General features: G+C 42.2%; 1 protein-coding gene across 2 annotated transcripts in view; it reads right to left on the bottom strand.

Moving 5' to 3' along the window:
• The window catches only part of MAP1A (microtubule associated protein 1A), a 57,411-nt gene extending 34,207 nt beyond the window's left edge, over positions 1–23,204 (bottom strand). Inside the window, exons 1-2 of one of the 2 annotated variants that reach the window (XM_082769327.1) lie at positions 23,137–23,204; positions 18,438–18,539 (exon numbers count right to left, since the gene is read on the bottom strand). The gene's annotated coding sequence lies outside the window, so the exon portion shown is untranslated. Of the gene's footprint in view, positions 1–213; positions 272–18,437; positions 18,540–23,136 lie in introns of those variants that run through there. The other variant, XM_082769328.1, reaches the window with a different exon arrangement.
• Between the last annotated feature and the right edge of the window lie 1,949 nt (positions 23,205–25,153).

The following is a 25,153-nucleotide window of genomic DNA, read 5'->3' on the forward strand; positions in this document are numbered from 1 at the left end:
TCCCCCGACCGACGAGCTTTCTCCACAGCAGCGGACGGCATCAGCCCCAGAACAAAGCCGCGCTGCCCCGGCCCCGCGAGGGGCTCGCCGTCCTGACGGCGGGTCCTGACGGCGGCCGCCCCCCCGCCGCCCAGCCCAGCCCAACCCAGCCCAGCCCAAGCCTGGGACTGCCGGGCCGGGCCGGGCCGGGCGGGGCGGGCGCCGCGCACATACCATCGTGTCCCGGGACGCGCGGCCCGCGGAGCGGCGGCCGTGTCGGGGCGCGGGGCGAGCCGGGGATGCGCGGCGCAGGCCCGCGGCGGCAGCTGCTGTGTCAGGGCGAGCCGAGGGCGGAGCCGCCCGGCCCCCGCCGCGCCCGCGGCCCCGCGCGGGGCTGCCTTAACCCCCTGCGCGCTGCCCGCCGCTGCAGCGCCCCGCCGCCGTCGGGGCCGGCCGCTCGTGGGCGCGGGCAGGCCGGGTGCGTGGCGGGGGCCGAGCGGGTCCCCGCGTTGCCGGAACGCTTGTTCCCCCGCGGGCTCCAGTCAGGCTGCTCCGCGGAGCGGTGCCCCTGAGCAGCGGCACTCCCCCCTTCGTCTGAGGGGGGGCTTTGCGCCAGGCTAGCCGTGAACCGAGAGGGAGAGAGCCGGTACAGCCTGAGCAGCTTGGCTGGTGACAGTGCTGCCTGGCTAGCAGCAGAGTTTGAGTGAGCGACGCGAGAATGCCAGCAACCTGAGCTCTGGAGATTATTTCCAGCACGGTTTTCAGAAAATGATTTAAGCATTTCGCTAAGAACTTCGCAACTCATTTCTTAACCAATATCACAGTGCCTGATCTGTTAGACTTGCGAGGCAGGGGAAGCATGCTTCTAAGCCCAGCAGAGCAGGAATGAGAGCCCAGTATTTGGAACACTCCATGCAGGGCCTGTAACTACTCCATAATATGTTAATTGCCAATAGTAACCTTTTATCCATAGCAAGCACTGAAAACCACTACCAGGGTCCTGCTTGCCTTACACAAGGTCCCAGCTTACAGAGTTAACTAGGAAAGCCGAAGGCGTCCTGCCTGCCCTACAGCAAGTGTCCCTCTCGGTGACCTTCTGAGACAATGGAAGGCTCAGGAATAGAACTGTAACCAAATTCTGATGCATTTTAACAATAAATTACAACTTTACTTTCCCTAGCTTGCAGATGATGCTAATCAGTGGTTAATATCTGTGAACCTCAGGAAACATTAACACAGTGGAATCTAACATCTGAGGCTTTTTTTTTTTTTTTAATATGTTTTAAATAGGAACTCAAAGAGACAAACTTCAGCTGCATATTGAAAAAAATATATATATATAGTTTCGTGCAATGGGAGCTGCTGAATTGCTCTGTTACACCTGCCACATCCCAGTCTGCTGCTTGACAGTTCCAACACAGAGGCAGTGACACCAGCTACTTGCACATGCCAGTAAGCGTACTGTGGTGGCTAGGAATGCCTGTGACAAGCACTAGGTGAGGACAGGGCCTTCTAAGTTTTGCTTTCACCTTCAAAGTAAAAGTCACCACAAGGAGCAGTTCTGATCTGTCGCTCTGTGCCCAGCTACGCACTTGACAGTCAAACCGGGCAACTAACAAGTGGTGGGAGGCACAATTATTTTCCAGTCACCAGAATCATCAGTACAGCATAACATTCCAGCCACAGAGAAATAGCAACAACTGCAATTAAGTGATTGAAGAAGGTTGCAGATGACACAAAATTGGGTGGAGCAGCTGATACTCCAGGGGGTCATGCTGCTACTCAGCCCTGGTGAGCCCACACCTGGAGCTGAGTGTCCATTTCTGGGCTTCCCAGAACAATATAGACATAGAGCTTCTGGAAGGAGTTCGGAAAAGGGTCACTGAGATAATAAAGGGAGCGGAGCATCTGTCACGAGGAAAGGTTGAGAGAGCTGGGACGGTTCAGCCTAGAGATGAGAAAGCTCAGGTAGGATCTCATCAGCATCTGAAGGGAGGGTGCAGAGAGGACAGAGCCCAGCTCCTCTCAGCGATGCCAAGTGCCAGGACAAGAGGCAATAGGCACAAACTGGAGCATTAGAGGTACCACCTAAAAATCAGGAAGCACTTCCTTACTGTGCAAGTGACTGAGTAGTGGTACAGGCTACCCAGAGAGGTTGTGGAGTCTCCTTCCTTGGAGATCTTCAGAAGATCTCTGAATCTCTGACAGAGTCCTGGGCAACCTGCTCTGGGTGACCCTGCTTAAGCATTGGGGTTGGACCAGATGACTTCCAAAGGTCCCTTCCAAACTCAACCAGTTTGTGCAAGAGCATAAGATACAAGACAGATTGGTATACCGGTGAGTATACCTCTTAGTTTCTGGAAGACACCAGCTTAGGAGCCCTCGCTCTCCAACAAAGGTTGTTTCCATCTTCATTTAGAAGATTTCTCTATTGCGCTCTGAATCTATGTATACTTTTCAACTGTGGCAACTGTTTAGCAACGCATCATGTACAAAAGGTTCTTCCTCCTACGTACTTGATTTGTAACTTCTGGCCAGTGATTTTGTGTCATACTCCCTAATTCAGGAGAGGAAAATAAAAAGAATTATTTCCCATTAACTTTCACTAGTGCGTCCATACTCTCATGTCTTTAATGGTGCTTTTCCTCTGCCTTTTCTATAAAGTGAGAAATCTATAAAGTGAGAAATGCTAACATGATCTTATCTCTTTTGTCTCAATGTATCTGCCTCCATGTAAATCACAAAAAAAAAAAAATTGAGTCTTCCAGTTGCTGTTGAGAGTTTATATCAGAAATGTTTTTCTCTGTTAAATGAATGAACAGGAGACAGATGCATCTCTTACCTCTAATTTACCCCCTCACTTTCCAGTTTGTTATATGATTATGCCCTGGCAGGCAGGGTTGTGTTTTTGTCTATCACAAGTGTTCTTACAAATAAGAATTACTTATGAGTTAAGGCAGTTTTCACAAAGTACAAATTCATGGCGTACAATCAGCTCATATCTGTGCTGCTTGACTAGCAAAACATTTGTTCAAAGCAGAAGGGATTCTTAAAACAGTTGCTGCCTTTACCACAAACCAGTCATTTAACTGGCCTAAAAAGCCTTCTTTCTGCACAGTTCTTTGAGGCAGCCCTCCTGCCTTTATGTGATCAGATGACAATTGCAGATAGCCTCTTCTTTTTAGCTTCTAAAGAGATCAACAAATTATCATTTAGAAAAAACAAAAGCCAACCCCCTAAGAATAGCTGTCAAAGAAAGAAGAAAAGGTGCACTAAGAAAGAAAGCACTTACTGAACTTCAAGTCTCTTCCAGTTCCTAAAGGGAAGGCCATTTTCTAGCTTCCAGTTCCTACTTTCTAAAGCCAGAAAGACCTACAGAGCTATGATCAACATCATCACAGTTTCTTCATTCTTTCAGGAAATAAGTACATTTCACTTGTCACCTATAAGACATCACAAACATCAGGACCACAAAACATTGAGGGGGGAAAAAAAATAAAACTAGTGCTCTTGGTATTAACTAAGGCTTACTGATGTTCCATTCCAAGAACCATTTGAACACTGGTATTTAGGGACACTATGATGCAAGGACAGATTTATTTTAACAGAATTAGAGAAGGGATGGAGTTTCTACCACTTACACTAACAAAAACTCTCCTTTAATGAGTCAAATAATGACAGCCACCAAGTCACCAGGGTTTGAAACAAAGATCCTCTCTTTATGCTGGAAAACTGTAGTCCCTGTCTGCTGGGCTTGGAAAGGGCCTAGAAACTTCCTGAGATATAAGGTATAGATCTCCACTGACTAGAGCATAGAATTACATAAGGAATTAAACTGTTACTGACACGAACATTTATCATCACTGTGTACCTCAGTCTGTATCGCACTGATAGGATTGTTCTTGATCATAAATACTTGGAAGTCACAAACTGGCTATTTCTCCAGGCCTGCACAAATAACAAAAATGACTTCTTAAGATGTTTTTTCTTGTTATTTTCAAGTATTAGGTTACAGCCAGGATCGCACCTCCATGCTTTTCTATACTATGATGTTGAAAAGTTTATATAAAGTGAAGGCTGAGTTTCTTGATGAAATATTAGAATTCCAAGAACATTATGCTAAAGCATAATACTGAATAGAGCTTACAGTAAATATTCAGACAGTGGCTCAGAATTGCCTGCTATCTTCCATAGGCTTCTTTGGCTCAAATGCACCTGATTTTCCTTCATAACCATACACCAAGTCTTTAATGAGACTAGAGATTCTAATAAACAGCATACAAACATCTGGATTGGTGGAACAAAGGATTACCATGTATACACCAAGCCATAGCCATGCTTTTAATTTGAGTTCTGTTTTTATTAGTAAGGTCAGGTATTTCCTAGCACCTCTAAATGAAAAGCACACAGTTTACAATGCAAAGAATTCTGACTTCTGGTATCTCATTACAGAAGACTGGCCTGGCAATGTAATTACTAGAGAAGTAGCAGGATACCTCCGCAGCATACTGTATGAAGGAGACCACAGTTGTGCAAGGATTTGTTTGCATCCATCCTGTTGGAAGATTATTTTTTGACTACCCAGTTACTGACTTTTCCACAGGCTCTCTTCTTAAAAAAACAAAACAAACAAACAAAAAAACTGACTACTTGTTTCAAGCTTTTGGAAAATCACTTCTACAACCCTCTTGCCTATCCTCTTTTCTCTCCAGGTACACTGATTTTTGCTCTTGTTTATGGGCTTTACCAGGATTTTTTTAAATACTTGTTTTTGCTAAATACACCTGAATCTTTTTGTGTAACTATTTTGTGTGTCTTTCCAGCTTTCTTTCTTACTTACAAATAGGAGTACCCTTCCATTCTGTATGACTGCTTAAATTCTGACTAAGTATTTACTTCGTGCTCTTGTTGAGTGACTATATTTTTAAAGTATCTATATCTGAAAAGCAGTCACACCTTGTTAGTTGTCAAGAAACATTTGATCCCTTAAGTATTTTATTCTTTCAGCTGCTTTGCAGGTCCACTATTGTTAGGCATTTATGCTCACTTCTTAATTAGAGAGTAATCTTTTCATCTTTCTGATGCCTCAGGGCCTAATGAGTGATTACCTGAGCTATTGAGAAATAGTTTCTTTAGACTTTGACTTGTGGTTTTTAAAAAGTTCACAGGTGGATAGGCCAAATCATCTGTTACATTTGTCTGTTTATCATTTTCTTCACCAAATAGCATTCTTAATGTAGGTCCAGAGAGACTGTCAGCACCTGTTATCAACCTCTTTTCCAATTCCTACTTTAAACAAATTTGTGAAACCTGAGAGTTCTTTGGCAACACTCTGGTCTCTCTTGTCCCAGAAAAGAAGGTTTTAAAAATGGTGATCCTAATTTAACTCAGCAACTCAAAAGCTTTAGGGAAAATAACAGAAGATGACCTGTCTAGAGCTCTCGATGGAAAAGATAAAGAGACATAAAAATCAAGGCTGCAAAACTGGAGCAAACATGCGCAGTACTAAAACACCAGAAGGAACATAAAGAGGGATTGAAGCAAATACTGGGGCACAGTAGGAACCAATGTGTAGCCTGCATGAGCAAAGGATGACTTCATAGCACCCAAAAGGTGATCCTTCTTGGCAGGGTGGTTGGACTACATGATCTTCAGAGGTACCTTCCAACCTCAGCCATTCTGTGAAAAGGGTGGCTTAATGCAGTAGAGAGGAAGGAGGGACTAGGATATAATCCTGTTGGTTTTATAACAAGGAGTTCAAGGAAAGACTGCTCCAAATGTTGCCAATAAGTAGCATACGTCTACCTGAAGAAAAACTCCTGTCTTCCACACACAGAGTCCATGCTGCCTGTGTATCCTCAGCAGCCTTCATCAGCATTAGTACCCAGTTAACACCCACCAGACTTCTCCAGCCAGAGGCACATCATGTCTTTTCACATGTCTCAGCATATGTTGAGAACAACAGAAGATATAAGCCAGGTCTAGCACTGAAAAGTAACAAAGAAATACCTAAGGCAGTGTGAGAGAAGCTGCAAGAACCAAACTATGGTGCAAGATCCTTCCTACTGTAGAGAGCATCTTTTTCTTCCAGATATGTTTAACAGTTTCTTATCTCATTCTTTCTCTGAAAGAGCCACTTATCTCTTGTAATAGACAACAGCTACCCTGAGAAGGATGAGATTCCCAGGGACTTGCTGCTTTTTCAACTGCCTCCTAGGCTTGAACAGAAACAGAAAGGCTGCTGACATCTTTAAGGAGAGTATTTATTAGATCAGAGGCACTGATTTACCAGATACGGTTGTCCAGATAACAAATGTTATAGAGGACACCTGTAGGACAGTTCTGAAATTCACAGCAGGATCCTTAGGGGCAAACCTGCAACAAGCAGTGGCGACTGAAGATTATGCAAACTGAAGATGGGAAGCTAAGCCTGATAGACAAAGCAAAAGAAAGGCTGGGGAGAAGGTAGAACAACTTTTAGAATTGGCAGTGGCATAGGTAAGATTTCCAGAACAAAATATACATGGGAAAGTTTGCAATATCCTGTCATTTCTGTTATGCAACTCAGTATAAAAGACTACTGAAGACTCTCAAAAAGAGAGTTTTTGTTAACCCATACCTGTCTTCCTTTACCTTTCTCCTCAGTGTGATATTTAGAGTCGGAAAACATTGAGATGTTGAAATGTAGGCATTTTCTTTAAGAAACATAAAACAGCGGTCATATGCCTGGAAAAATGCAGAACCTGTGACTTATCAGTGTTCAGATTTAAGTGCCATCATATGGAAGCTTCTCTCACAATGAATTGCAGTTTAAAGACAAGCAAAAAAGAAAAAAACAGAGAGGATTTAGTTGCTACTATGTGCAAAGATACTACAGGAAACAGCCATATACTTTGATTACAGAACAGAAACTGTTCTGTGAGGCATATTTGAAATTTGAATAGTAAAAATGTAGTTCCTCCAAACTAGCATTAGTAGATAGCAAGCATGGTAGGGGGCATTATGGTAAACAGCTATTTGCTCCTTGTAAGGCCTACTAGTCAAGAAAGGAAAAGATGTGAAATAAGCTTTTTTTTTTTTTTTTTTTTTTTTAGCAGAAATCAAATAGGACATCCATTTTAGGCACTGTTCCCTCCTGCTTTTATGCCATCCTGCAGGATGAGCACTGTAGCACGTGCTTTCTTGCAAAGATGCAGCTCAGATGAAACCCAAGACGAAAAAAGACAAATGGAAGGAAAAATCAATAACCACTTCTGAATTATTAATCTCCATGAAATATGAGTAAAAGTACAAGCAAGTCTCATCTTCAGAACAGAAGAATATTCTTTATAGGAGTCAAACTGTCTACTGCAGATTTTCCTGCACAATCATTAATACTCAAAGTTTCAGAAGCAAAGTTGTAGGCTTTGGTAAAATTCACACTATTCACCTACCTAAAGGCAAAGTAACTGAACAGCCATAACCAGTTTCCACGATTGCAAGCATCAAAGTGTAGCAAACAAAATCCAGACCAGGCCTCGGTTTTATAAACTATGAGTAGAACTGCTAAACAGAGGTCATTTGAAAGCAAAATATAACTGTGTCCTATTGGTTGGGGACTTTTTGCTGTCTTCATTTTTTATTTTTAACCATGAAAAATTCTAGTCTCATCCAGCTTGTCTGCCCAGTAATTCTACAGATAAAGACCTATACCAGTAGGGATAAAAAGACACTGTTTTAGATGTATTTAAAATGCATTCCACCAAACACATTTAAAGAGGATTGAGAAATACAAATCAGTTATTCACACTACTACCTCAAGGACAGACTGGCCTGCATTTAATATTTCTTGGCATTCTCATATTTAAAAATAAATCAAGTAAGACAATACCCACATCCACTGGGACAAGAAGTACTAAGAAAATGCAACAATGACAATATGCTTCTTTCATTCTGTGTCCTGAACAAATAACCAACCTTTTACTAACAATTTCATTATTAGTTTTCCTTTTCTATCAAATTTAAGTGTTAATCATCCCTCTAGTTCCATTCAAACAGATCTTGACACCTGGAATCTTTATTTACATGTGAAATATAAAACAGAACTGTTCTACCTTCATTTTTCATGAAGAATTCAAAAAAGACTTTCATGACGAACCCACCCATTTACTCTTTACCTCCACATATGCCATATACATTTCTAGAATTTGAATTCCACAAACTACCAACAATACTAAACCACGATACTTAGTTTTAGAAGCAAAAATAATAGTTTAGTAGGGCAAGTACTAACTTCAGAAGAGCTACCAGTGAATATTCACAACTTCAGTTATTTCGGCTTTGGGAGCTTTATCTAATAAACTGGCAAAATTGGAAAATTAGAGGTATGCGTGAAGGTAAAGCAGAAAATAGAAAGAACAGAACAGACCAAGTGTTAATTTTTGTCTGTTCTGTATTAAGACTAGTTAAGAGTACAAAATATAACCATATAAATCTATTTCTCATTATATAATTCAATCAACACTATTTGATTAATGGAGGTTTATTCTGGACTAAGTATGCCTGCATATGGAATTCACCTACTAGCACTGTACTGACAGTTTTGTTAGTAAGCTTCCCATACATACCAGCCTTAAGTGATAATTAAGGAAAGGATACGGATGGAGCAAAATAGATACCTATACTGGCCACATTTTTGATCAGAGTGGTTTCTTACATGTATTGCATTTCTGGAGTAAGTGAACATCACAGCACCAATGGGAGATAGCACTTCCTCTACCATTTCCACCCCTCACCCCATCCCCAAAGAGAACAGGAATCTAATTTTGCTGAACTTTTTCTTTCAATTAAACTGTGTGCCTGCAGTACTCCATTTACTTTAGGTAAAGAAGGTCAAAGAATCACACTTGCAATAAAAAAAAAAAAAAGTGATCTTGTGACAGCTATTGGACTATGTAGGAACTCTTACATTACTATTTTAGCCCAAGAAACCACATATGCATGCATCATTTTCATGTACGCAGCATAATCCTGCTCCCCAAGAAATTTTTTATAAGAAGCTGTCCTGCAGTTTTAGGACCTACCCTATCCCTGAACTCAAGTCATTGAGCATCCTGAAGAAAAACAAAAACAAACAAACAACAACAACAACAAATACACAGGATCTGGGACTACAACTCATTGCTCTATGGAGAAATCTTTTCAGAAGGCTGGATGGGTCTGATGCATTTGTATGTTACTCTGTTAGAAAAGATAAATTTATACGTTCTACTAGATCAGAAATCACTGTCAGAAAGATTAAAGTCAGTTTTAAGTGACAAACAGCTGATGAGCAGAGATTTGTTCAACATATTTCTAAGGGAATTCCATATAACTTGTGATCAAGACTTCAGTTACTTGCAAGAAAATAATTAATAATTAATATTTAAAATAACTAATAATTAACTGAAACTTGTGATTGGTGCCAAAACCATTGATCTTTCTACTAGACTAGACACATTATAGAAAAAAGCAAGGAATTTATATCACACTTGTGCCATGTTGGTTACATTTAGAAAACAGCAACACCATGGCTGAGAACACACAAATTCAGTTCATGGTAGAGAGCTAGCTGTAGATATATATTGCAGGCTATTAGTTAAGAGCAAGAATGTGATCAATAGGATGGTCAGAGACCACTACAGTTTGTAGTTTTTGGTTTCCTTTTTGAAAAGCAGATTCTAAGGCTCTTTAAACTGAAGAGATCGTAACACGATTGTTTGTTGTATCATAACACAAAGTATTGCTTGAGGTCAACAGTCCCCTCCCTCCCCAAAATTAGTTTGATTTATACAAAAGGATTCATTATGAGGGAAGGGGAGAAGGCATCTACAGGTAGTAAAATTTGTTCCAGAAGAGAACTCAGACATAGCAGATACAGTCAGAATGAAATATAGTGACTGCAAAGCACAGTAAATGAATTCAACCTAGATGTGAGGAACAGTTTTAACCACTGGCAATTATAACCACTGAAAGTAATAACCAATGGTTTATGGTAGACTGCTTGTAACCTGATGCATTCAAATGAAAAGCAATGCCTCATCTTAATACATAGTGCACCTCACCTTAATACAATTGTCTGCATAATACAAAAATCACAACACTCTCACCTACCAAACAAAAATAGTTAAAACATTTGCTTTGTTTATAATAATAATAATAATAAAAAAAAGTGAGATTGTCTTCAGGTAGTAAATATCTTTTCCTTGCAGTTCTCTTAGCATTCTAAAGCCTGAATTCAGAAATTGACTAATTTGCTTCATTTTTTGCTTCATATAGGCTAGTAGAATAAGGCAATATGTAAGAAATCAGATGGAATAGGTGTGTGGTGTGGACACCATACAGAAACATGTTTGCTCTATCAAGAAATAAAGAAAAGCTGAGTATTTTTTGCAGTTTCCTAAAGTTTCCAAATCAAGTAGCAAGACATTCCATTACAAAGAATAAAAGGTGCTACTTCAGAAGATGCTTCTAGACACACAGTCTTTACCAATGCCCATTAAGTCCATTTTAAACTTCGTGATTTTATAGCTCAGAGAATTTTATAATTTTTCAGGATCAAATAGAAAGCATGTCATCTCAGATTCCCCATGTACGGAGCAATACCAGTTCAGGAAAGGAAAATAGTGTCTCCAGTCTGCAATTTTAACTTCTTACAGAGAGGAAAAAGAGCATATTCTCTGGCAACACCATGGTTAACAGGGCAAGACAAAATCCTGGAATGGAGCCAAATCAGAGTCAGGGACATCTGTCTTCTAAGGAGGTTGGACTTATGGCATTAAAATTACAATAGCACATGACAACAATTAATCTCATGGCAAAATAGGATTAACAGGCTCCTTCAGTGCTGGCTTTCTGAGTCCACACCTAGGGGAAAAAATATTTTTTGAAATAGCAGCTAAAATCCTAGAAAAGATCACTTCAGACGAGCTCTGCTAAGTTCTTTCATCCAAGCTGGATGCAACAGAGTGCCAGAAGCAGTGCTGCCGCTCTGCAGACTGATGGGTGGACAACATTTCCGAGCAACACACGAGCACGTGTACCAGTATGGGAAGATGATGACATCGCTCATTTCTTACACGTTAATGCCTCCGGTGGGGAAGTGAGATAGGATACATTTGCTGGCTGTAAGTAACGATGCCTTCCACTTTATGAACCTATCCTGGGACGTTCTGAAAAAACAAGCTTCTCTAGATGTATTCATGATCTCAGGCAGAGTAACAGTCCAAATGGCTCAGCCCAGGTGCTCATTCCTAGGAGGAAGGCACTGAAACATCTTAAGCCACTTACCTCCAACTGTTTAAGTACACCACCCAGGTAAACAGGAATTGAGAGCTGCTGGTCAGATGCTCCCTCCTCAAGCCCATGCCAATACTAGGAATTCTTTAAAAGCAAAGGAAGAAATTCATAGCAGGGTAGAGTGAAACTACTGTAGAGTGAAACAGACCAAGAAATCTGTCAGAAAGTTATTCACAGCTGTTGTCACATGTTCAGGATTATTTTCATACTTAATCCTCCTTCCCTTTTGCCTATCTTATGTCTTAGCAAGGTCCAGTTCACATGGATTGGAAAAGCCTACTGTAAGCCACTGAAGGCAGGGACACTAAAGGAGAAACATTCATAGCCACAGTAAGCTAATAATACACTAGCAATACATTAACAAAGCTTTTGTTACCAATCTCCAAGTATGGCTGGGATTCCAGCATCATTTGTACAAAGTCACCCAGAGCTTGTATTAACTTGTAATAGCTACATCTAGCTCCACCATTTCTGCTAAAACAAACATGAAATTCCCCAAAGGGTAGGAGATAGAAAAAAAGAGCGTGCTAGAGCTACTCTTATTTGTGAGGCCACTGTCACTGTAGTTGCTGTGCTTACAATGCGCACAGCCACCAGGAGAATGTTGCCTTTGTCAAGTTAAAGAAGTGTCACTACAGCACTGCAAGAAAAACATGCAAGTCAAAGTTTCTGTGTGTAGCCACTGTGAGGGAACATGAACTAGTTACCAGAGCACTGTTTAAAGTAGCATCAAGCCTGTCTTTGAGAACAGATAATTAACATAACTATTTTGCAGCATATAGATCCTTCATAAACAGTTATCCAGTAATTGAAAGCTGCTCATTTTATGAAATGGAGAAAATAGTATTGACTTTTTATTGCTGTTTTTCCAGAGATGCTGAGTGCAATCACATGCCCCTTCTTTCTTCTTAACTGGCCATCTCACTCAGAGCTGTTAAATGCTTATTTAAATAAGAAACACAGCTCAGAAAAGTAGAGATAAGAGAATAAGGCCAGACAGTCAAGAAAAAAAGTGCTATTCTAGGCAAAAAATAGAAAGAATTAAAATAGGTTACACAGTAAGAGATAGCAGTTGTCTGATGAGTAAAAAAAAAAAAAAAAGCCTTACATAAGTTGCTAAAAACAGTGCCTGCAACACTTGAAATGCCTGGGTTGTCAGAACAATAGAACTGGGTGTTCACCAAGGTCATGAAAGACACTGCTCTCAGTATGCAAATGCTGACTCCTAACAGCCAATTCAGCTTTCCAGCAAAAGGCACCCAGCTCTCAGAACTTGAGCCAGTAGTGCACTGACCTCAGCCAAATTTTATGGAAGCAAGTCATATTCTAGAGGATGCTGAAGTCTGGAGTGCAGGTAGGTGTTTTTATTTTGTGGTGATGTCACTCATGAACAGCAGCTGAAGATAAGAACTGGAAGTCTTAGCTGAATGCTCAAGTACTACAAGAAGTCACATAAGAAGCATACTACAAATAGGGTCAGCAATTATAGAGAGGCAATAACACCAAGAAATCATTCAAATAGGGAAAGCCAGTATTTTGCTAGATTTCTTATCTGATAGATCTTGTTCAAAGGGGATGATTTTTTCCCCCCACATTCTTTAGGTGCATAGTTTCATGAATCGCTCATTATTAAAAGGGCAAACAATAAATTAAGAAGGCACAGCGTTATCTTCAAAAGCATGTGAAGTAGTGCGCCTATCCATTCAAGTTTAGCTTAGATAAGCAAAATGATCACAGGGATTGAACAACTGACTTAATCTTAGAAGTCCCAAATCCTTCAATTTGGAGAGGAAGGGCAAGAGCATGAAATACATTCAAGGCTTACAAAAAAATCAGTCATAGATCAGGTCACTACTCACCAAATTCTAAAATGCTAAATGATAGGAAACGCTCAGTGAAGCTAAATCAACTTAAGAAATAAATAACTTCTTTTGATAGCAAGCAGTAATTTCAGTAACTTGTTACACAGCTGTGAATGCAGACAGTATTTGTATTCAGAAGGGATTCAACTTTTTTTTTTTTTTTTTTAACTAAAAGGAGTTGCTGTGGACATGTCCTTTAACATCCCAAATCCAAGCATTATGCAGAGTGAGTGAGTATGAGGAAAAGAGGACAATCAAAAGCAGCTACACTCATATGCTCTCCCTGAAATACATCTCTTATTGTTGCTTCTTGAGACAGAATATCAGGCTACATAGACCACTGATCTGATTCAGTATGGCATTTCCTTTGACCTTACTCATTTTTAATAAACTGAATAGAATTTTCAGTTCTTACCTTACTATACAGTAGAGAAGATGAACAGAATCAGAGCATTTCTGAAAATTAATTTCTTTCATAGTAATGATACTTCACATGAGTGAATCCTATATGATTTTACTGAATCCTCAGTAGTTTCAAGTATATAATAAATACGTACAGAAGTGTCAGTTGTAAAATGCAGGTTAAACATTTATAAGAATTCTGGAGCAAGAGAAGCACTATTTACCCTTTCAATCGGTAGCCAGCATTTGGATACGACAGCATGAAAACAAGAAATCAACATTCATTTAACCTTTGCTTAGCTCAAATATAGGAACATGTTATTGGAGCTCTGGGTTCTTACTTTCCATCAAGCAGTCTGTTGGGCTATCACAGTAAGAACTAAAACGCATACTTTATGAACAAAGCAACACTTTAAAATACACTAAGGTAAAACAAAAAATATTCCTCATAACTTCCTAACCTGGCCTAACAAAGAAGGTTCATTATGCTGGCTTCAAACAGGTAAGATGAAGCCCAATATTATTATCAGGGACAATCCTGAAGATGTATTATTTTACAAAAAGAGCTCACTTAGTATTGAAAGAAGTATGTTAAAGATTGTAAAAGCTGTATTTTTGAAATAAAGTCTTACGACTTCATAACATTTGTATGACATGTCTCTCATTCTACAGGTTGAATAAAGCTGGAAATATTCAGTGAATTTATTATGTATTTGGAATAAATCATTTTAGAGAATGAAACAATTTCTATTCTAAAGAAAAATTTAGAAATAGTGATAGTGTTAAACAGTCTGTACAAACAGATTATTTCTATATAAGAACTAAGAGATTGACTAAGAAGAAATCAGCTTCCAACCTGAGATCTAGTACTCTGGCATTTAAGTCCTAGAAAACTGGACAGCCTATCAGCAGTAAGGATTTACATGGACTATATAATGAATAACAACTAGCATGTCATTACAGGACCTTACTTGTTAATAAAGCCAAAAAAAGCTTGTCAGAGCCTCAAACATCATATTGATATAATGCACCTTATGAAATATTAATTATACTATTTAAGCCTAGCTTGACTTTCAATTGTGTCATTAGTTGGTTATAACAAGTTTTCTGAAGACTACCACAGAATATAACCTGAGAGGAAAGATTACTAGTATAGCTATTCAACTGTCTTAAACTACCAGTCTAGCCGAAAGCAGCTGCTACTATTTCTGAAGTTTTGTTGTTGTTGTTGTTTTATTCCTGCTTTCTACAGGAATGTAACTGTTTTTTTTCCCAAACAAACTCAAACAAGGATCAGGAAGTAGGTTTATCATGTTCTGAGAAGTAATTATTCTGAGCATTTTACATTGCCACATGTCAATTTCTATTGGAAAAGCATAGTCTCTCTGTTTTGCAAAGAACTATTACCATCCAGACAGTGTACATGATCAAGTACTTATGGCAGCCAATGGCAACTGACAGCAGTACAAAAGTGCACATAGGGGTACCCTCACCATAAGGGCACACAAGCCTTCAATATTTCACCTTGAGTTGGTTTGACAGTTATTTTTCTCATCACATTACCCTTTCCCTCCTTCAGGACATTTATTAGCTTCCAGATTCTCCATAACACACGGAGAGTTTGTCATGCAAGATCCTTTCTAATTCTTCCTACCTTCTTCCATTATTCTGCTGCCAATCAGGACTATCCCTTTTCCCTGTAGACAGTTCATCATCAGACGCTTATTTTGTTTCATGCTGTCCCTACCATCCATAGCTCTCTCCTGCAAACTATGCTGCACAATTACCCCAAGAGCAAAAAAGTCGTGTTGTTTGTGATAATCAGAAGTGAGCCAGCAAGATAGGTTAGCAAAACAGTCACCTTTTGTAAGGTGGATTAGGTATCATTTATGACTGCCTCACCGTTATTGGTTTTGCCCTCAGCTTATCTCCTCTCATTTGAGCCACATCTTAGACTCATTTGTTCCTCATCTCTAAATAAGCTGAAACAGAAGTTAGAAAATAAGTTGGATTCTTAAACATGAAAGTACTTAGTATAGAAAAAACTGCTCAAACAAGTGTGGCACAGCTAAAAACATTTAAGATAGCAATTATCTTCCAGAGGGTATGATCTGATGGCATATATGTAATGCATAAAGACTGTTCCCAGGTCACATTTAAAGTTTTTCTAGATTATCATGTCAGTTGTGACCTGCAATTTCTGTTTTTGCAATCTTTCCTATGTTCTCCTCCTAACCATACCATAACCAGTTTCTTGCTAGCTACCACCAGAAATCTCTCTACACTTCAAGATTTACCACCTTCAAATAAATGATGGTATTATAGCCTAACTCCTCGGTTTTCAAGCTGAAAGGCATTCACCTTTAAGCTACATTATCTTCTGCAATAATCTTGAACTACATGAACTGTCATCATTGTCTACAGCTCGAGGCAGTTGCTTAATACAACTTAAGTTGTGGCTATTATCCTCACACTCACTCTTTTTGCCTCAAGATTCTTGATCCCACAGAGCGATCCCTCTGAGAAATCATCTTGCTGCATTTTGACTAACATGTTTACTGAATTGATCAACAAGAACATGCAACGTTCTAGTTTGATGCAAAGCTGCTCTCTCAACTTCCATAACCCCTAAGACTGTCTCTACCTGGCTGTTCTTGCTCTAAGTGCTGCCAGGGGACTATTAGAGAAGTCATATGCCAGCTGCACACACTTGCAACAAACCAAGTAGCCACCTATGGAAACTAATCAGCTCCTAAGATCAATCCTTAGATAACCAAACCAGAATCTCATGTCTATACTGCTGACAGCTTCATCACACAAGCAGGAACAGCTGAAGGCCAGCTGTACTTCTCCCTTCCCAAAGGAGTACTACAGCAAGAGATTTTTGTGTGGAGTCAAAACAAACGTGTTGATCTATTTGAAATTCTGCAGATGTGTATTTATGGAGAAGGGCTTTAAGAAAGAGTGCTACTATATCTAGTACCACATTAAACTGCAAGCCTTCAATTTCAAAGCCTGGGCAATTTCAACTTCCTCAGTGAAATGAAACAAGCCAAGCTGAGATTGTGCAAATGGACTCACCCCAGGATGACTAAAATGATCATTATCCTTAGTGATACCATAATACTAAAAAAGCAACATGGCAAGAGATTTAAGTACTATTTCCCACTGCTGAGACTTCAATAGCTCTAAGTCACACTGTCTTTTCATAGGAAAAAGGAATTTGGCCACCACCTACCTTTCTCCCTGCTTCAACTTACCAAAGAAAAGTATTTCCTGTAGCTCTTGCCTAAAATGTAACCAACTCATTACAGCTACAATAGTGCACTCATATTAAACGTGGTTAGGAATTCATGCCGGAAGTTACTTTTACAGTATGCAGAAGCAGAATCGCTTCCTTTTGATTAGTTTATTATATTTGATAGAAAACAGCTCATTTGTTTGGCATATCACTTTTGAAGAAATAATGGTAACTGGAAAGTGTATTACATTTCATATGCTTAATATTTTCAGTTATAGGGGAAAATATCCAGACAAGAGATCTGAACCTTGCCCCTTGTTCTATGGCTAATAGGATTCCTTGAACAGACTCCATGGACTTTGATTTCCAAAACACTGACAAGTGGAAAAAAATCACTTATCTATGTCTGCTGGCTCCTTCAAAGAACTACAAGCAGGACTTCCCTTTGCAGAATCGGTGGGTACTGTTTTCAGATTGACACTAATTCTGTCCTTTATTATAGTTTCTACTGATTTGCCCAATAGAATTAGCAGTTGGTTGGCAGGCCTGCAGTTCCCTGGATCCTTCTTGGAACCTTCTTTATAGACTGGCATTGCATTTATCACCCCCTTGCTCTGGAGGAAAGAAAAAGTTTTAGGTGAGAGAATACACGCTACTAATATTAATCCAGATATTTCAACCCTTAGTTAAGAATTCTTCAGTGAACGTTATACTTTGTTACCTTGTTTGAATCTATTTGTACCATAACCCCTGTAATAGTTGCTTTAAATGCAGACAGATCTTCTGCCATGTCTTGGCTTGCAAGTTTAATAAACAGTATTTTAATACACACACAGAAAAGACCCCATAATATACACACTGCTTTGCAAGGAGGGAGATTTTCTATCCCCATATTAAAAGAGTCACAAGTAAGTTAAGAGACCTCAGTCAGTGGCAGATTTGAGAAGAGTCTAAGTACCTTCTTTCACAGCTATCCATTAAGAGAACAGTTTGGGGAAAATATATTCAAGAAGCTTTGACAAGAGTGTAAAAGGAACAGTGAGTTATAAGAGAGTTGTTATAAGGTTTTGCAACAGCATCATTAGTGCTTATTACAGCAACTTTAACATACATTACATAAATTATAAAGAGCATAACTAGAATCCAAGCTTTGACTGTTAATGACACTGTCAAAATGCTTTTACTTATTATTCTTCTCAGGAGGAGGAAACAGGCCTCCAAAAAAAGTGATTCAGAAAGCCCTTTGATTAGTCTTACACACCCCTTGCAACACATTTTATACATGCAAAAGTACATTCTAAAACCCAAAAGGAAGAGGTAGATAGTACATAACTCAAGTAACACTATATTGTGCCATATGAATAAGGTACAGAAGACAGACAAATTCTAACTAGGTTAATACACTTTTACACGGCACGTTTGTATTCACTCTATTCTCAGTAGTAATTAAGTTAAATTCCTTACATCCAACAGATCCTTAAGACTGTTTTTCTTCTTTAGTGTTTGCCTGCAGAATCCTGAGCAAACAATTCACTAAATGATTATGACATTCTAAATCAAAATCAACTGTATTCTGTATTTTTTCTAATCTAGAAAGAAAAAAAGTAAAAGTTAATGGTGATAAACTAACAACTGACCTTTGACTTCTGAAGAAAACTGAGCCAGGTGCCGGGTTACAAAGAGTCGCAGTTGCTGATTCAGGTCACAGGAGAGAAGGTTAATATTCCAGGAACGAATTCCTGCCCAACAGAAGAAGAACAGTGAACTGTTGTTACTTTTACTCCAGAAACAGAAGAGGAGACAGAAATTAACAAGACACATAAGAACCAATGATGGTCTTCCAAACATCCCTACCCATGGCAGGGGTGTTGGAACTAGATGATCATTAAGGTCCCTTCCAATCCAAACTATTCTATGATTCTATGTTTCAGGCTGAGAAAAAGTCTTCAGAATCAGAGGGTCAGAAGGTGTTTCCCTTCCATAACACATCTATCCCTGGAGTACATGCAGTAAGCAACTCGTCATTCAACCTAGGCTTCAAATGAGTGAAACTAATAAAAAAGTTCAAGGGATAGTGGCTAAATTACTCGACTGCCCAAGCAAGGCAATTACACTATGTTATCTTTACATCGTCTGCATTATCCAGCACTGGTTGCATATAGAGACAGGCTACTGAATGTTTCAATTACTCAACACCTCAGTCACTCTGGTTTCTATGCTCTTATAGCTTGAGCATCCTCCAAGTCACAAGAGCCTCCTCCCCTCTCACCCCCCCCCCCAACTCCCTCTGCCTAATCACTCCTTCAAAGCCCCTGATCCTACTCAAAGACCCTTTGAGTTTGCTCTTTAATCTACATAATCTTTGTAAGCTAATCGCCTTCATATCAGCAGGAAACAGTGTCTGCTCCCGGAGCAAATGGCACCACTCTGTGCTGGGAAGTCACCTTCAGACTTCAGCGTGAGCAGCTGTACATTCTAGATGACACCAAACACTACAGATCAGATCTTCTTCACAAACTAGTAAGGAACAACCTCTCCTGGATGGTGTGATGCTACATTGTGGTACCACAGAACAGAAATGGAAAGTCACCATGAATCACTACTCTGGCCTCTTATGCTCCTGGTTGCAGAAGCACAGCTGTTGAAGAACAATATCACAGACTTCTAAGAGTTTATTGCAACAAGAGTTTCAGCTCCATTTTTTGGGGGGTCCTTGATGACAATTCTTCCACCATTTTCTGGAAACCTGTCCTCTCTTGTATAAAGAAAAAAAGTTTTATTGTTTGTGCATCCAGTATCTGCTCTCTTTCCAAGTGAAGCACTTTGACTTTTCATGCAGATACCATTCCCAGTTACTGCAGTTTTTGTTCTCCAGCACCGTAACTTGATGTTACACAAGAGCTGCTGACTACTGGTGGGAAACAGTACCTTCTAGGATACAAGCTCCAGCTTTGTACACAAAACCAAGACAGAGTTAGTAAGCATTGCATCGCAGTTCAGTAGTCGAGAGGCCTGTAAAATCCACAGAAACTCAAGAAAGTTTTGATCTTAGTTTCTTTCTGGTGGCAGCTGACAGAGGAATGCAGCTTATCAACCGACAGTCTGCACAGCAGAGCATAAAAAAGTAAACCCTCTGAACATCAAAAAAGCTTACTGCCACTTTCAGTGTCACAGAACATCTATTCCTTTCTGTGTAGCCTTGGAATAGGTAAAAGTAAGATGTGCAATAAGAGACAAGGAGCAAAAAGGTGAAAAGAATGTTTTCCTATGAAATACCGTTGGAAAGCATGATGGATTAAACCAATGTCAAATATAAGTGCCTCTTAATGCAGTGCTGATGAGCATTCCGACCCAAACAGGAGCAAGGTGGCACTCTGCAGGGCATATCCTGCTGACTTTAGCTGCTGTGCCAGAGTCCTGGTGTCCTACTGCAGAGATAGATGATATCTGAGGCACTGCTACTTCCTCTAAGACACAGACAGGAGAGACACTCTTTCAGATTAAGGAAAGGGAGAAGTGAAATTCTCATTTCACTCATTATTTTACTTGTCACAATTTATTCAATGTTTCCTTCCCCTCCAGGAAAGGAATCTCACTCCCCTTGCCACAGTTTCAATTTATACCATGGCAGGACAGTCAGAACATTGTCTTTGCTGATTGGCTTCCTGTTTCCAGATACAGGAGTGTGGACTACACCGTAACAAGGTTTATAGGTGCCCACGCTCTTCACACGTACACAGCTTGGGTAAGGTACCATGGAACTCAGTTTCCCATCTCTATCCTAATGCCCTTGTAAACTTCTTTATTTCTTGCCAACATAACTGGCTCATAAGATTTGGCATTTCCTTCTAATATCATAGAATGTCTTTCAGATGTTGTTTTATAACTGGACAAGAGTCACAGCAACAGAGAAATCAGACCAGTATTTGTTAGACGGCATTTTAGAATAGGTGTTGTTCACGTTTTCCACAGATACACAATGCCACTGCATAAGAAGCACCAAGTGTGAGAACAAGCAGGTTCCCACAGTATCCTATATTCATTATTCCATTCTCCTGAACCAAGAAGAAAAGGGAAAGTACACTTTCTGGTTCAGCCAGAGTAAGAGATTTATTCACTTACTTTTCAAGTATCTCCTCCCAGTAAGTTTTTGTGCAGGCAGGTCCCCACAGCCAACAGAAAGAAACAAAATACGAACTGTTTTATCCTTAAATGATAGATAGATAGACACGTTTGGCTTACCAACTTTATTTGCCAGTTTTGTTAATTTGATTTTCACTGGATCTATAAGCCTCTTCCTAGGCTTGCAAGGTTGCAGAAAAATGCTTTTGTGAAGGGCAAAAGCATTTTGTTATTTATACTGCTTTGTTTCCTGAGGAAATCAAATCCTCTGCTTAGCAGCCTGTTCTACCCTTACACAAGCCTCATGTGAAACCTCTTCAGCAAGCTACCCTTAAGAAATGGGATACATCATTTTTGTACTGTTTCCATGCTTCCAGAACTCCCTGACCAAGGGTATAGCTGCCTCCACCTTTATAACATGCTGTGTGTTGATAGATCTCAAGACACGCACACAGTCATTTTAATGATTCTTGTTATTTATATCAATTTTCAACTTACAGATCTCAATCTATTTCAAGAAGAGGCCATTCCCTCAGTTTCCACAGTGGAGAAAACTCCTCTATGGCTTGCTGGAGGTCATGCACCCCATCAGTGACAAAAGGAAGCCTGTAATCCAGGTTCCTACCTTCTTCAGCAGTTCACTTGCTACTGAGCAAGGCATTCACTTCTACTGGGAGAGATGTACCAATACTCCTGCTTAAATAGCTCTTATGCCAAAAGATGGCTGCACTTGACAGGATTTCATTTCTGGTCAGACACAATTAACTGTAGAATTTGTATGTGTTATGGCACTTAACAATCTGCATTGCAAAATTTGCATCTATTTTTTCTGGAATTCCTAGGGTATTGGCATTTCAATCCATTAGTTTACAGTCCAATCAGCCACTATTTCAAAGATTCGTTCAAAAATGAGATCGAGATGGAAGTTGGCACACCATTTCAGTGAAGTCCCAAGCAAATAAAGCCATCCTGATGTGCAGAAAGCAGGAGCAGCCCTTCAAAGCCTCTCAGAGCCTAAGTGGTCAAAATCCAGTCTATCCCTGCTGAATAGAGTTGTCCTTCGGAAAATGGAATGAAGCACTGTCAGTAGTTGGTAAGTGGCCTGCCAAAGACGGGTGGATGGTAAAGATGCTGAAGTGGAGAAACTGGACACGGCACGACGTTTTTACACCCCCTTCTTAAATCACACCGTCTGTCTGTCCCTTAGTACTGTTGATGGTCAAAAGGCACACACCCACAGAAGTATCTCCCAATAGCGCAGTTTGGCCAATATTTACATCACTGGCATCTTTTAAGACAACGCACCTTGGAAACGAGGGGAGCGCATACCAACTTCCAAGCGTATGAGCTACCCCTCCTTTCTCAGTGATGCGCTAAACTGCATGATGAAACAGGACCCCCTCCCCCGCCGCAAGGTCCTCACGGAGCCGGCAATCCAACCTCTCTTTTTCCTTCGGAACCATCAGAAGCTGCCGCAAAGCAAGAACTACCGTCCCGCCGCACCGCCCGGCCCCCGGCCCTTGGAACGGCCCCGCGGCCAATCGCACCGACAACGACCCTTCGCCAAGGGCGCCGGGCAGCGCCCAGCGCCGATCGCCAGCTGCAGCCGGGCGGCCGGCACCGCGCCTCGCCCTGCGATGTGCCGGGCTTTGGCCGCCCGCAGCCCCTCCGCCCGCAGGCCCCCGCCGGCAGCTGCAGAAGTCACTCGGGCGAGACAAAGCCTCGGCAGGAGGAACCTCGGGGGCGAGGGGAGCAAGGCCCGGTCTACCGCTCCTCTACTGAGGTGGAAATTCCAGAACCACGGAACGCCTTCAAACTCCGGACATTTGCGAACAGCGCTGAAGGCATTTGGCTAACGCAAGTAGAAGAATTCGCAGAGGGGAAAAAGGAAAAAGGGCAAGCACCCCCGCCGATCGCGGCCCGAACGCCCGCAGGCACGCCAGCCTGCAGCAGCAGCAGAGCCCCGGCCGCCTCCCGCCCGCAGATGACGCCCGGCCCCGCCGCCGAGGCCCCCCCGCCCCGCTCCGCGCCGCCTCGGCCGACACCTGCCCCCCCGCTCCGCCGTCGCCCCGTCCCCCCGGGCCGAGGACGAAGCTCTGCGACCCGGCGGCGGCTCCGCCTGGGGCCGGGCGTCCGCCTCCCGGCGGCGCGGCGGCAGGGCCGGCACCCCGCGCGGCCCCTCAGGCGGCGGCGGCGCCCGGCCCCGCTCCTCACCGCGCTCCAGGGCGCCGCGCAGCGCCCCGCGCTCCGGCTCCGTCCCGACCTCGCCGATCACCGCCAGCAGCGCGTGCCTCCGCGCCTCCCGGCCGCGCGGCCCGCCCGGCAGCCAGGGCGCTGCCGTCTCCATAGCGACCGGCCCGGCCGTCGTCTCCATGGCAACCCGGCGGCCGCTGCTGCAGCGCGCCGTGACTGGCGCACGGCTCTTAAAGAGCCCCGAGCTCCGCCCCGCTTGGCCCGGCCGGCGCGCGCTGCTGCGCTACTGCGGCGAACGCGGGCGCGGCCTCAGGGGGCGCGGCCTCCGAGGCCGCAGCCGGGCCCGGCGGCGCCGCGCCCCTCCGCGGCCCGGGGCCCCGCGCCTCGGCCCGGGATCAGCCTCGGGTCCGGGTTCCTCGCCGGCTCGGGGAGCTCGTGCCGCGGGCCGCGCGCAGCCGGCCTGCCCGAACCCGCGCCGTCCGCAGGCGCCAAGCGCGGCGCCGTCGCTACCCGGCCGGCGGCTGCCGCGAGCTGTCCCGGGCCGCAGGGCGGCGGGGCTGCCGGTCCCCGGCCAGGCGCAGCAGCGCTCCGTGAGCCGGTTGAGCCGTGAGTCGAACTCACGGCCTGTGAAAGAATAATCGTTGTTGATCTGACGGGAGAGAGTTGCTTAAGTACTGCTTAAACTCCGCAGAGGTTGTTAAGTGCCCCGTATTGGGTTATTGCAATATCCACAATAAAATCATGGAAGCCAGCAGTGCTAAAAGATGCCCAGGCTTGCCATCATTTACTTTTCCTTCTTCTCTGTCCCGCGGTAGTAAACAGAACAGAGAGATCGTTGTCTCCTGGCGATTCTTTTCCCTATTCAGTTGCAGACGTGTACTTGTCTCCAGTGGTACATGATGAGCTTTCCTAGATTCCAGAAGCAGGGTATACAAGAAAAATCTCTTTGAACTTTACCCTCGGGTGTAAAACAGTGGTTGTGAGCAGTCACCTGCTGTGTAGACAGGACTTCTTAACATGCAGAGTGACCAGAGAGGGCCTTAGTTCAGGACACAGATCCACAACCCTAACAATCTGTTCTAGCTAGCCACATCTTGAAAGCACTTCAGTGCAGTATGTGGAACAACCAAGCAAACACAGAGTATGAGACTTCGGTGTGCCGAGCGAGGGAGAAGCACCGGAAAGTAGTAAAATCCATGTCTCTTGTGACGAAGGAATGGAGAGACATCTTGTGCTGATGAAGCTGAGTGGAAAGGCATCCCAGCTACTTTAAAACAAGATTGAAGTCAGAAATAATCTGCAGTGTTTCCTAAAGCAGCGTCAGGTTCTGCCCCCTGCAGTCTGCAAGATTTCCACAGAGATGAGCTACAGTCTAAGAGGCTTGACGATAAACCGGTGTCTTGTCCTGCTTTGTTCCTTTGTGACTTGCCAAGCCTGCCGAGGGGACACAGCTGAAACCTCAGAAGGTTCAGACAGCATTTTGGCAAGCATATATTAATCTGAAAATCCGTACTGTCATAAGCCTCTGTGAGAAGCTAGTTGGGAAAACAGCCAGCCACAGAAAGAGGGAAAAATCCAGAACAGTTATTTCTGCGGACTACTGGAGATGTAACTAGCTTACACAGTTTCTCAGTTTGAGATCTTTACTCAAAAGGAGATCTTCACTCTCAACAGATGAGTGAGGGGATGCTGCAATAGGTTGTTTTTTACATTACATTGTGGCGACGTGGCTGGCTATGATATTTAATAAATAAATCTTACAAATAGAGAATTAGTGCATCAGAACAGTTTAACTTACTTTTGTGTGTTGTACCTTGCATAACATCATTAATTTGATTTGTCTCAAGGGATTGTATGGAAGCAAGTAAATACATGAGTAAAGAGAGAAACCTGCAAATAAACATCAGCGTACAATAAATTCTATCTTGAAAGTAGGATTGTAGATCACGGAGGGCAAATATGAAGATGCAAGATTTTTGGAGATTTTTACACCAGCTGGTAGAAATGCCTTCTGTTTTCAGGTGATTCAGTCTTAACA

The sequence above is a fragment of the Aythya marila genome, assembly GCF_965140915.1.
Source record: "Aythya marila genome assembly, chromosome: 11".
Classification (NCBI taxonomy): Eukaryota; Metazoa; Chordata; class Aves; order Anseriformes; family Anatidae; genus Aythya; species Aythya marila.